Genomic DNA, 12,567 nt, shown 5'->3' with positions numbered 1-12,567 from the left:
CATAGCAGGGCAAGATTCAACGACTTATCAAACTAAACATGACCACATCTGACACTAATATCACTCAGAAATCCATATCCAGGAACATGCAGCAGCTTACAACTGGTATACATTCCATTCTCTCAACCGCTGCACATGTGAAACAGCTTCTAATAACACTTCCGTTAGTTCAGCTTGAGATGAACCCCCACTGGCTTTTTGCTTATGTTGGTACAGCTCATCTACTTGTGAAACAAATCCATTATGCTATGTTTGCCAGCAACACACACGGCGAACACTTGGTAAGACACTCACCGGAGAAACGAATACCTATTTCTTTAATCCCGCTTTTTCTCTGAGCTCGCGTTTCAACTTCAACTTACTTTTTTTTCGTTTAACATTTTTTTTCCACTTTTTATCAATCAAAGTAAGTACAATTCAAATAATACAATGTACAATGAACAGATGTACAATAATACAGTGAGCAGCAGGATACAAAGAAAACACAGCATGCTCCAAAAGGAAAAAACCAAAAGCAAAGGGTGTGTAAAAGGAAATAGTATTAACAGGGGACTCAGTGCAGTATTTTCTGGAAGACAAAATAGTTCCACAGATGTTTCTGGTTTTGATGGCTTTACTGTGTTTACTACATTTGAGAGTATCTAAATATTGGTCAAAAATGGCTTTGAAGATAAAGAAGTTGGGTTTACGGGCAGAGAATTTGCTGGTATGGATATGCTATTTACCAGAAATTAGAAGAAGATTAATCACATGTAAAAATTGGACATTATCAAGGTCATCTTTAGTTACTCCGAATAAGACATGCTCCATTTTCACACTGAAGTTAGTGACTTTCCTGGGTATAAAGTTATCAACATCAGTCCAGAAGACGTCGTTATACGTACATTCCCAGAAAAGATGAGTTAAGGATTCATCCTCATTTCTACAAAAGCTACAGCTAACATCAGCATCAATCCTATATCTAGAAAAGCAGGTCTAACAGGGTAGCAACGGTGCATTATTTTGAATGACACTTGCTTAACTTTGTTAGTTAACAAGTATTTTTTTGAGAGAGGCCATGACCATTTCCACTGAATGTTGTCAAATATGTTATTCCAAACGAAAACAGCAGAGGGAGTAGTAACTGTTTCCCTAAGAATAATATTCCTTATGCGCTGCTTAGTAGCTTTGACACTCAGTAAAGGACATTCAGCATCAATATAAACGTTAACAGGGTCTAAGGAAGGAATCACACAAACATCTCCTCTGGGCGCAGAGGATAATAACATGTTGGCTGCAGAAGGGATTGCATCAAACACAGCATCATAACCCTTTGGACTGACAGGAACATTATACATGTTCAGGAATCCTTCATATGAGAGTAGATGGCCTGCTGGGTTGAACAGTTGACTAACGAACAGTATTCCTCTGTCAAACCACCTCTTATTGAATAGAGTCTTATTCTTAAAACGTATGTCAATATTGTTCCATATAAAATATTTATGAGGAGAAAAGTTATGCTGATACATTAATGACCAGCTTAAGAGCATTTGTTTATGAAAAGTTGAGAGTTTCAGTGGAATCTTGGAAATATCATAGTTGCATCTTAACAAAAAGGGTAGACCACCAACAGAACTAAAAACACAGGGGCGTATAACATTCCAGATTGAGGATGGATTCTTGAGCTAGGCTTTGATCCAGTTTATCTTAAAGGTCACGTTTAAAGTAGAGAAATCTAATGCATTGAGACCACCAGAGCATGGCTTATTCATCAACACACTCTTTTTTATTAGGTGAGGTTTCTTCTTCCAAATAAAATTAAATAAAAGTTTGTTCTTACTTCAGAAATCCTTGGGTACATCCGTTGCTGGGGCATTATAAATAAGTCTAGATAAACCCTCTACCTTTGTTAGCAAAGATCTTCCAGAAATGGATAAATCCCTCTGAAGCCAGAGATTGAATCTCTGCTCTATTGTTTTGATCAAAGGATTAAAATGTTCTAGTGCTCATTATAATCATAAAGGTTCTGGTCGCTCTTTATGCTTACACCTAGCTATCTGACTGTGTTTCTCACCGGTATGTTTTGTATTCTTTCATCATCACATGTCTTAATGGGAAGTAGTTCACATTATGTTATGTTTAAAAAGAGACCAGAAACTTTGGAGAAGACATTAATTGCATCAATAGATTTTTTAATTTGGTCCTTATTTTTTAAGAATAATGTTGTGTCATAAGCTAATTGGCTAATGAGGATAGAATTTATCAGCAATGGATATACCCATGACACCACTGTTTTTAATGTGAATCGAGAGAATTTGCATAGCAAGCAAAAAGAGATACGGTGAAACCGGACAACCTTGACGAAGACCTCTATTAATGCCATGTGATAATTTAATGGAACAATTGCTATTTTTATAGAGGGTTCTAATTGCATTTGAAAATATACTACCAAAGCCAAAAATATTTAATGCTTCAAAAATGGAATCATGCTCTATCGTGTCGAAGGCCTTATAGAAGTCTAAGCAAAAAATAAACTCCTCATCATCCACCAAGTCTGAATAATCTCAAATGTCTAGAACAAGTCTAATGTTGTTGGTTATGTGTCTACCTACCATAAAACATGACTGGGTTTCATCTATTATATCAGTAAGAGCATCCTTAATTCTTCTAGCTAAACATGTGGCTACTATCTTGTAATCATTTTGGAGGGAGCAAATTGGATGCCAATTATCAATAAGCAATTTGATTCATGGAAGGAGGGAGATATCCTTTATGGAAAGCTTCCACGAATACTCTTTGCAGGAAAGGAGATAATTCATTAGAGAATGTTTTTATAGAATTCAGCTGTTAGACCATCAGTCCCTGGAGAATTATTAGACTTGAGCTTGCTGATAGAATCTTTAACATCATTTATAGTAATAGGTAAGTCACAAATGCTGATATTTTCATCATTTAATGCTTTAACACCTTCTAATTTTTGGATATAATTGTGTATTTAAGAGATTGAGGATTTGGATTCATACAGTATTTTGTAGAAATGTTCACAGTGACTAGAAATCATTAGGGGGTCTTCTATGACCGAATCATCAATTTTTAATTTCATTAAGCAATTATTCTTCTGATGGTGTTTTTCTCATTTAAAAAAATAAGATGAATTGTGCTCTCCCTCTTCGAGCCATTTTTTCCTAGAACGTACAAAGGCTCCTTTCACTTTATGAATGTAAATGTTGACTAATTTGAGTTGTGATTCTGCTAATTTTACTTTATTCTCCTCCAACATATAATTAGGTGCCAAGTTATTTAGTGTGACGATATCTGCAATTAATTGGGTTTCTTCTTTTCTTCTAGACTTGACTAATTCAGCTCCTAATTTCATCATCAATTTCCGGAGTTCGAATTTGAGGAGTTCCCAATTTTTACTAAAAGCCTTTTGAGTAAGACCTAGTTGCCAGTACTTATTTATTTTCTCTAAGCTATCCTTTTGTAAACATGTGTGTGCTAATAAAGAGTTGTTTAGCCTCCAGTAACCACAGTTCATTCTTGTTTGGTGACAGGCAGACGCAGCCACTTCCAATAGAATAACTTGATGATCAGATAAGGGGGCCAGTAAGATTACAGCTCTGAGTGTGGAGTCCACCATAGAATCTGATATTAACCATAGAGAACCAGTATTAACCAAGAGAACCGGTTTTGTTTCCCCACGTAAAATCGATCACATTTGGTTTCTTTAGTCTCCAAATATCTGTAAGACCTAAATTGTGTATGAAGTCTGTCAAGATGGCATTTGGGTTGGTACTAGCCTTTGCAGGCCATCTGTCAATTGTATCATTTATAGTCAAATTGAAGTCTCCACCCACGATCATTTTCATATTTGTATATTTACCCTGTATATATTCTATTTTATGTTTTCTTTTTTATTATTATACCCATAAATGTTGCCAAGCAAAAAAAGTTCCTCATTTAGTGAGATAACCAAAAAAATAAAGTGACCATGAGGATGAGAAATGGAGAGAAGGATCTTACCACTCAACCTGTCTTTTAATGTTTAGACACCTGCAGAATGATTGGAGCCATGGGAGAACCATACTTCTTCACCCCATTGGACTTCCAAAATGTTCAGTCATTTGCCTCTGAATGAGACTCCTGAATAATACAAAAGTCAGCGTTAAAACTCTTTGCATAAAGAAAAATAGCCTTTCGTTTTACTTTGTCCCTTAAGTCCCGAGCATTAAAGGAAACGACTGTTAAGGATGAAATGATGAGGGGGAAAAAAGAAAAAACGAACGACCTACAGTGAGCTAGAGTGTAGCTAAGTAGCTTTATACCCTGACAAGTGAAGAGTAGTATTCTCTCTGGAGCAGAACGCTCTCCTTATGTAAACCAGAACAGAGCAACTTTAGTAAACGACTGTATATTATAATATTATATAGACCACACTTACTGTATAGTGCAACAACCAGAACAACATATGCACAGTAACTCACTTGAGTTAGGACAAAGAGTAAAGTTCAATATGACTCTGAAGATAAAGGCAGTCTGTTCAGTAATAAATCTTCCTCTTTTTTGAAAGTTACCGTTAACGTCACAAAGTCAGACTATTGAACATTTCAAAACGGAATCGAGTGAAAACACATGTGAAACCCAATGTCAGAATGTGACTGATCAAACCTGCACGCCAACTAGCGATCATCAGTTTGCTGGGGGATGAATCTCCTTCCTCTCCATGAAGGCTCTTGCCCCGACCAAGTAGGCCAGCTTGCCTTCTTCCCTAGCCTTCTCCACCAATGGCCACAGCAGACTACGTCTTGCCCTGTCCTCTGGTGAGAAATCTTCCTTGAAGCGCAGTTTCTTCTCTCGGAGGAAAGTTGAGTGTTTCGCAGCTTTCCAGACGCCATCTCGGTAGTGCCTCATCCAAAACTGTAGAATGACACCCCTTGGCCGCTGCTGGTCCTGAGGTGCTTTTCCAAGCCGGTGGACACTGTCGACCACGTCAGAGAATTTATCCTTGAGGTCTGGGGTCGTCATCTGGCAAATGGAAATGACCTTGTTTCGAATGTCCTCCCCCTCCTCTTCGGGAAAACCGAACACTTTTGTACCGTGACAGTTCAAGCACCTTGTTTTCCATCTCAGCCAGTTTTCATTCGGTTTTGTCGATTCTGATAACCTATGCTCCATCTTCCCTTTCAGGTCTTTTACCTCAGCCAAGACAAACTCAACTGATTTTTTCAAGCTGACAATTTCGGCCTGCAGGCCATCTGCTCCTTCATGTATCGCCTGTGTCAGGTTAGCAATGATGTTTTGGGCCATATCCCCCTCATCACCCAATATTTTCCCTTTTTTGCCGGTTGGGGTTTTCAGTGGGGATTCTGGAGCTGATGAGCTAACCCCAATGCTAGGAGACTTACGTTTGTTCACGTTGTTAGCCATGGCAAGGGTTTTCACTGCACGGCGACGGAAGTTAGCTAGCTGCTTTGAAAAGTCGCTGTACTGATGAGAAACGCCAACGAAAGATTGACAATTAAAGTGAAAATCAATTCCTGTTGCTACTGTCCTATTGTTTCAGTTGAATGGTGTGATACTAATCAAAACTGAAGTTGCTATACTGAAAAACTTTTTGGAGAAGGTTCTACTGTCTGCTCATGCCGCCATCTTGAACGGTCCCCGCTTCCTTCAAACTCGTGGTCTGCTGCTCTCGCTATTTTACACGCTGAAGCCTCGCATGGATTACATTACCTTCAGGCCGCGAAGGAGACGTAGGGAGAATGCTTTCGGTTGCTTGGCTGCAGGCGCCCAGATGGGCCAGAGGGGTCGCTGGAGAACGACAAGTCCCCGAACACTACACCGATCTACACCCACTATCCCTTGGGTAAGGGTGGCCTAATGAATGCCTTACCCCGTGGACGCTCTGGCCGTGACCGGTTACGGCGAGTCTGGGATACGAACCTCCCAGCCACGTGACGAGCGGAGTGTGGAATGCCAGAACAGCGGTCTATTCCGCTCGGCCATCAGAGTGGCCAGGCAGCAGAAGTTTAAAACTCATTCATTACGCTTGCTACGGCCACTACAACAGATGCCCAGCTTAAGCATTTTTTTCCCCGTGTCTGCAATTCAGCAACAAATTCAAGTGTTGAATTCATGAATAGATTCTGAGTAGAATATTTTCACTACAAACAAAGAACCATAACACGGCCTCTACACAGGTATCCCATCGTACCAACTGCAATACGCTTTGACAAAAGGTGACAGAACTTTCTTTGACAGAATTAGCCAACACTCTGGTTGACTGATATAAGTATGTACACTAAAGTAGTGTATGATAACCCAGTGTTGACATTTACTAATGTGATTTTGTAAGTAATCTTTGAAGGGAACGTGCCAGTAACCATCAGATCTGCTGATTCGCTTACTTCCTTCAAGAAAGCTCTAAAATCTTGCCTCTTCCACGCCAACCTTAATACTTTATTATCTGTAGTGCCACTTTGGAGCTAATATGAATAGCTAATACTACTGTAGCGAATTCAGGGGGGCAACCACAGGAACCGTCACAGCCGGGACGCGAACCCATGTCTCCCACTCCGCAAGCGACAACGTTATCCAGTCGACTAATGGGTCCGACCCGTCAGCCAACGTGTCTACTTATCCATGCACGTTACACTACCCCCCTCCTTCGGGAAGCGCTTAAGGATATATCAGCTCCTTCATGCCTCTGGGCGCATACGCTTCAGATGGCCTTACGGTCTCACCGTCCCGCTTCTAACACCAATGTGGCAAATTCGGAGGGCAACCACAGGAACTGCCAAGGCCGAGACGCGAACCCGTGTCGCCCGCACCGCGGGAGACATCGCTGACCGCTCGACTAAAGGGTCAGCCAGCGGTCAACCTGTCTCCTTATCCATGCACGTTACACTACTAACGGTGTCGTCTGCTACTACTACTACTATTGTGCCAATTCTTACCAGACCAAGACATCCTCACCAGTGTAACCGGTTACTTTCTTGCCCGGTGCGGGATTCGATACGGGTGTACTGCACCACAAGGCGACATCACTAACCGCTCGGCTAAAGGGTCAGACCCGTTAGCTAGCTAGGGGCTAACGGGTCTTATTAGTAGTTTACAGTCGTCACCCTCCCCGGAAGCGCGCCCTCGCGCTTGTTCTTCCCGCGCTCCGAAGAGACTTCTGAGGATCTGCACACTTCCGGATCCCACCGCTGCCGCCAATGGTACCGGTTATTTTCTTGCCCGGTGCGGGATTCGATACGGGGTGTACTGCACCACAAGGCGACGTCGCTAACCGCTCGGCTAAAGGCTCAGACCCATTAGCTAGCTAGGGGCTAACGGGTCTTATTAGTAGTTTACACCAGTGTCTACTATTATACTCTCTTTTGACGATTTATGCTGTTCTGATGATTCATCTGCTGTACTGCTATGTGGCAGAGAACATCTCTGTATTTAAATTCTGTTCACCGCGTCTTGATGATCTAAGACACACTTACAGTGATGTACTTGACATGACATACACTCTCAGCTATTAACTATATGGCAGCTATGTGGCAAATGTACCACTAATACTACTACTAAGTATACCAGTACTAGTACTGTGGTATGATTACTACGTAACACTCTATCATACCAGTTGGCAGGACTCAAATTTATCTGCTAATTAACTACTCTTTTGTAAGTCGGTTTGGATAAAAGCGTATGCCAAATTAATGAATGTAACTTAACTGAACTCATCAGCTCCAAGCTAGCTAGTGTTTGCTAACATTAACCGGCTGAGGTCGGAGCAGCCGCGTCCCTGACGATCACGCCAAGCAAATTACGACAAATGCATTTTACGACGTTTAAACGACTTCGCCTGTAAGCGTAGTTTATTATCCACCGGGGGATATGATATTACCTTGCGTTATTTTAATATTCGACACTTTTCTTACCTTCTATTCTGTTCGTTTTCATCGGCGTGTTTACGCTCTGCTAGAGACCCTTTTACAGCCTACGTCATCAAAAGTATGCGCGCGCATTTAGGCAACGGAAGTGAAACGCCTACCCCCCCCCGAGTCTCCCATTCATTCACGCTATTCAGACGAGGAGATGACATAGTTAATTCAGAAGTATAAGCAGCATCAAAATGTGCGGTTGTTGTGTGTTTGGCTGTACGAATCGCTACTCTACCAACAGCGGACTGAAGTTTTACCCAATTCCGACGGGATCACGGCCATTTCAGAGCCACCGGAGATGCCTCCCTGTGGCTGCAAGCCATCAAACGTATTGATGAAAACTGGACTGAGGGCCCGATCCAAAATGCTGGCGTTTGCAGTGTCCATTTTCTGTCAGGTAAATTATCTATGTACTCTGGTTTCACTGGCATGCCTGGTTTAGATGGAGACTAATTTCTACAGTTACCGATAAGCGGCGTTAGCCGCTATTATTTGGCTAATGTGGTGTGTCTGGCTATTTACAGGTGAGGCGTCACTGGACTCACAGAATCCTGATTTTGTGCCCTCTCTGTTTAAATACACAAAACAAAGTCAGAACCCCGAGGTAAAGGTGGAAAGGTCAGAATAATTAGACCTAACACTTCCTAATGGTTTTAGAATTACTTCTTCCCTCTTTCATTTCATGCTATTCAGTGCACTTTGGAGCTTGCAGCTGCTGGCTTTGAGAAAATGGGGCTGTATTACAAATATTGACCATCTTAAGTTTAAAGTGAAGATAGGGATGTCTAAGATAAGATTTTTCCCCAGTTGGTATTAAGCAAATCATAACCTAATATCTAATCGTAACCAAACAGTTAAGATAGGATCTGCAGGGTCCGCGGTAGCGTAGCGGTCTAAGCATCGGCTTGGTGTCGATGCATTTGCCCACTGGGGACTGGGGTTCGCGCCCCGGTCTCGTCAGATCCGACTATGGCCGGACTCGACGAAGCAGCGATCATTGGCAACGCTGTCTTCGGGAGGGGGGCGGAGTCGGCTTGTGTTCGTCATGTGAATGCGTCTCTGTGTGTGTCGGAAAAACAGTGGTTCGGCCTGGATTCGCCTTGTCACGAAAGTGGGGAGGCGCTTTCCTTCGAGACTGCCGACGGAGGGACGCAGTTGGCGAACGCATGCAATACGAGGGTGGGTGTTTGAATTAAAATAGGGATCAATTGGCCACTAAATTGGGAGAAAAAAGGGAAAAATCAGAAATAAATTAGAAAAAAAGATAGGATCTGCAAGTTAGGAATGTGTAATATGGCCTCTGATCAGTATTTCTGTTCATTAATTTGGCTTTTTTATGTTAAGGTACCATAGGAAAAGGAGATGAGATGAAAGGGTTTACACTCCACCCAATCAGCCTGCTCTTTCTGAAACTCCAGGACAAGTCAGCAGCATGGATCACTGTCCTGGTGAGGAGATATTTTTGTTGTGCAATCAGCCAATTTGTTGTGAGCTTGTGCCGGCATATCCTAACTGTTGGCTTTTCTGTTAAAGCTGAAGAGGACATCCCAGTCCCAAGGACAGAATATGATGATCTGAACCTGAGGTACCCTCAGCTTCAGAAGGACTATGTCAACCTGCAGCAGGAGTGTGAAAAACTACGGGCTGAAAATGAGAAGCTTAAAGAGGAGCTGCAAAACTCTGGGTCCACAACCTGCAGTTCCCGGATGTCATCATCAGTCAACTCTGATGACAGGGCAACAAGAAGACAATTATGCTGAATAATATTTTTCTTTTCAAGATTTTATGAATCTTGATTGAATTTTTACTAAAGTCATGAAGCAGAGCATTAAAACAGAAACAGTACACAATAGAGACTAGACAATCCGATGTCCAGAATAAATAATCTGAAGGTAAAGGTCAAACAAATACACTGAAATGACTCAGTGTCTATACGTCTTTATGATTTTCATCTCTGTATTATAAAAAAGCTCGGTTTTCAGGGTAGTTTATGGTGTTACAAGATGCAGGAGAACTTTTGAAAATGAATTAAATGCACAATGACAAAAGGAAATGTATCTAGCCTCTGTCAACTATTACATGCCTCCTGGTTTGACTCTGTTCCTCCGAGAAGTTTAGGGAGCTGCCTGCCCAACCTCTTTGGTTTATGGAAGCTGATTTCCCCAAGTGGAGCTGGCTTGACATCTTTCCTGCTTAGGTCTTTCCACACACATGGTTCAGCTGTAACTGCTGCTTTCTCTGTCCTCCCCGTCGTAACACAGAGCTCAACTTTAAATAACATAGCCGCTGCATCGCTGCAGCATGACCCAAGTCTGAAATGTGAAAAAGACAGAATAAAGCATATTGACTTATCCAATATATGTTTTAATTTGATGACCGGGGCTTGCAATTAACACTTAATCTCAGTCAAAATTAGGCTGTGGCTGAGAAGACTGTAAATTCTACTATATAATGTCGCATTTTTCCACTACAAATTAATAACATCCACAGCTGGAACTCTGAATCAACAAGACATTGTGTGCAGTGCATGATAATGTGAATTTCATGCCCTGTTTATCAGGACTGAGTTACAGGGAAAAGCACATTTTGATGTGACGAGGGGAGAAAATGACAGTAAAATAGAAGCAGATTTCATGTTTGCACAACAACTAGGCCAACGTCATGAACCCTGAGCCAACTAGAAAAGCGACAGGACAAAAAATACTCACCCTGCCATGCAGCTACAACTGGCTGTGAGGACGTTTAGTTCTCGGGCTTGTTTATGATGACCCATGCTTGTACATAGCCGTCTTGTGTCCTTGTCTTTTACTTGGCAAGACTTCGGATTCAGGACACAAAACTTAGTCTATGTCATGGTGTTTTACATTTTGTACGTGACCACAAACAACATAGTTGTAAGTGTAACCGGTTATTTTCTTGCCCGGTGCGGGATTCGATACAGCGTGTACTGCGCCACAAGGCGACGTCACTAACCGCTCGGCTAAAGGGTCAGACCCGTTAACTCGGGACTAACATGTCTTATTAGTAGTTTACAGTCGTCACCCTCCCCGGAAACGCGCCCTTGCGTTTGTTATTCCCGCGCTCCGAAGAGACTTCTGAGGATCTGCACACTTCCGGATCCCACCGCTGCCACCAATGTAACCGGTTATTTTCCTGCCCGGTGCGGCATTCGATACTGGGTGTACTGCTCCACAAGGCGACATCACTAACCGCTCGACTAAAGGGTCAGACTCGTTAGCTAGGGGCTAATGTGTCTTATTAGTAGTTTACATAAGCATCCAGTGACTTGTATGCCCGCAACTTCTCTCTTGTGTATACGCTCGGTTTCTCCACCAAATATATATATATATTTGTATATCTCGGGCCACTGGATATAGTAACGTCTTCCACCCACTCGGTAATACCACACGGATCTGCAAGTCGGTTGCCGTTCGCCAAAGTTAACCTATTCGGGTAACTTTCACGATCTTTTGCCGTTAATCCCCTCGCATAGTTTGACAAACTAGCTAACTCCGCTATACTTCCGTTGCCTAACTGCGCGCGCATCCACGCCTACGTCATCACTGTTTACAAACAGTGAGAGTGTATGAACACTTCGCTGGTTCTCCCCGACGCGAATATTTTTTTCCTAGGACGAATCTGGGAAGTTCCCGCCCTCAAGCGGTAGGCTCGCCCAGGTCAGCCTGTCAGTCAAACTGCATGGAGTCCCGCCTTCAAACGCTAGGATTGGCCAGATCAGCCTGTCAGGCAGCCTGCCAGGAGTCCCGCCGTCAAGCGCTAGGATTGGCCAGATCAGCCTGTCAGGCAGCCTGCCAGGAGTCCCGCCGTCAAACGCTAGGATTGGCCAGATCAGCCTGTCAGGCAGCCTGCCAGGAGTCCCGCCGTCAAGCGCTAGGATTGGCCAGATCAGCCTGTCAGGCAGCCTGCCAGGAGTCCCGCCGTCAAGCGCTAGGATTGGCCAGATCAGCCTGTCAGGCAGCCTGCCAGGAGTCCCGCCGTCAAGCGCTAGAATTGGCCAGATCAGCCTGTCAGTCAGCCTGCCAGGAGTCCCGCCGTTAAGCGCTAGGATTGGCCAGATCAGCCTGTCAGGCAGCCTGCCAGGAGTCCCGCCTTCAAGCGCTAGGATTGGCCAGATCAGCCTGTCAGGCAGCCTGCCAGGAGTCCCGCCTTCAAGCGCTAGGATTGGCCAGATCAGCCTGTCAGGCAGCCTGCCAAGAGTCCCGCCGTCAAGCGCTAGGATTGGCCAGTTTGCCAGTCGAACGCACGAAAGTGAAGCGAATTCAAGAAGAAAATGTGTGACGTTGTCCAGGAAAACACCCCTGACTATCCACTGCTGAAGGTCAGATTAATTCACAATAAAGATTACTGATAATCAGATTAAGTAAGGGATAATGCCTGACGTGGTGTCCATCTCCAGGAATTAATGGACGACGAGGAGGCCTTTAATTCCTGACACCTCGATGGTATCGCGCGTATACCACGGTCACTTACCAAAGTAATAACAACTAAGACAGCTGATATTTTCATGTGTTTTGCAATTACAATTAAAAACTTTCACAAGCCACAACTCTGTTTGCCTGGTAACGCCAGAGGATTTGACTAATACCTGGAACAATCATTTGCCATCCCATTAAGTTCTAATGTAACGGAAACG

General features: G+C 43.2%; 1 protein-coding gene across 1 annotated transcript in view; it reads left to right on the top strand.

Annotated features, from left to right (window-relative positions):
- The first annotated feature begins 3,111 nt into the window (after positions 1 to 3,111).
- LOC130112351 (B-cell receptor CD22-like) overlaps positions 3,112 to 12,567 on the top strand; it is a 39,130-nt gene continuing 29,674 nt past the window's right edge. The window contains exon 1 of the mRNA XM_056279680.1: positions 3,112 to 3,413. The gene's annotated coding sequence lies outside the window, so the exon portion shown is untranslated. The remainder of the gene's footprint in view (positions 3,414 to 12,567) is intronic.

The sequence above is a fragment of the Lampris incognitus genome, chromosome 5, assembly GCF_029633865.1.
Source record: "Lampris incognitus isolate fLamInc1 chromosome 5, fLamInc1.hap2, whole genome shotgun sequence".
In the NCBI taxonomy this organism is placed as follows: Eukaryota; Metazoa; Chordata; class Actinopteri; order Lampriformes; family Lampridae; genus Lampris; species Lampris incognitus.
Note: the sequence above shows the minus strand (reverse complement) of the source record. Positions and strands in the feature narration are given on the sequence as shown.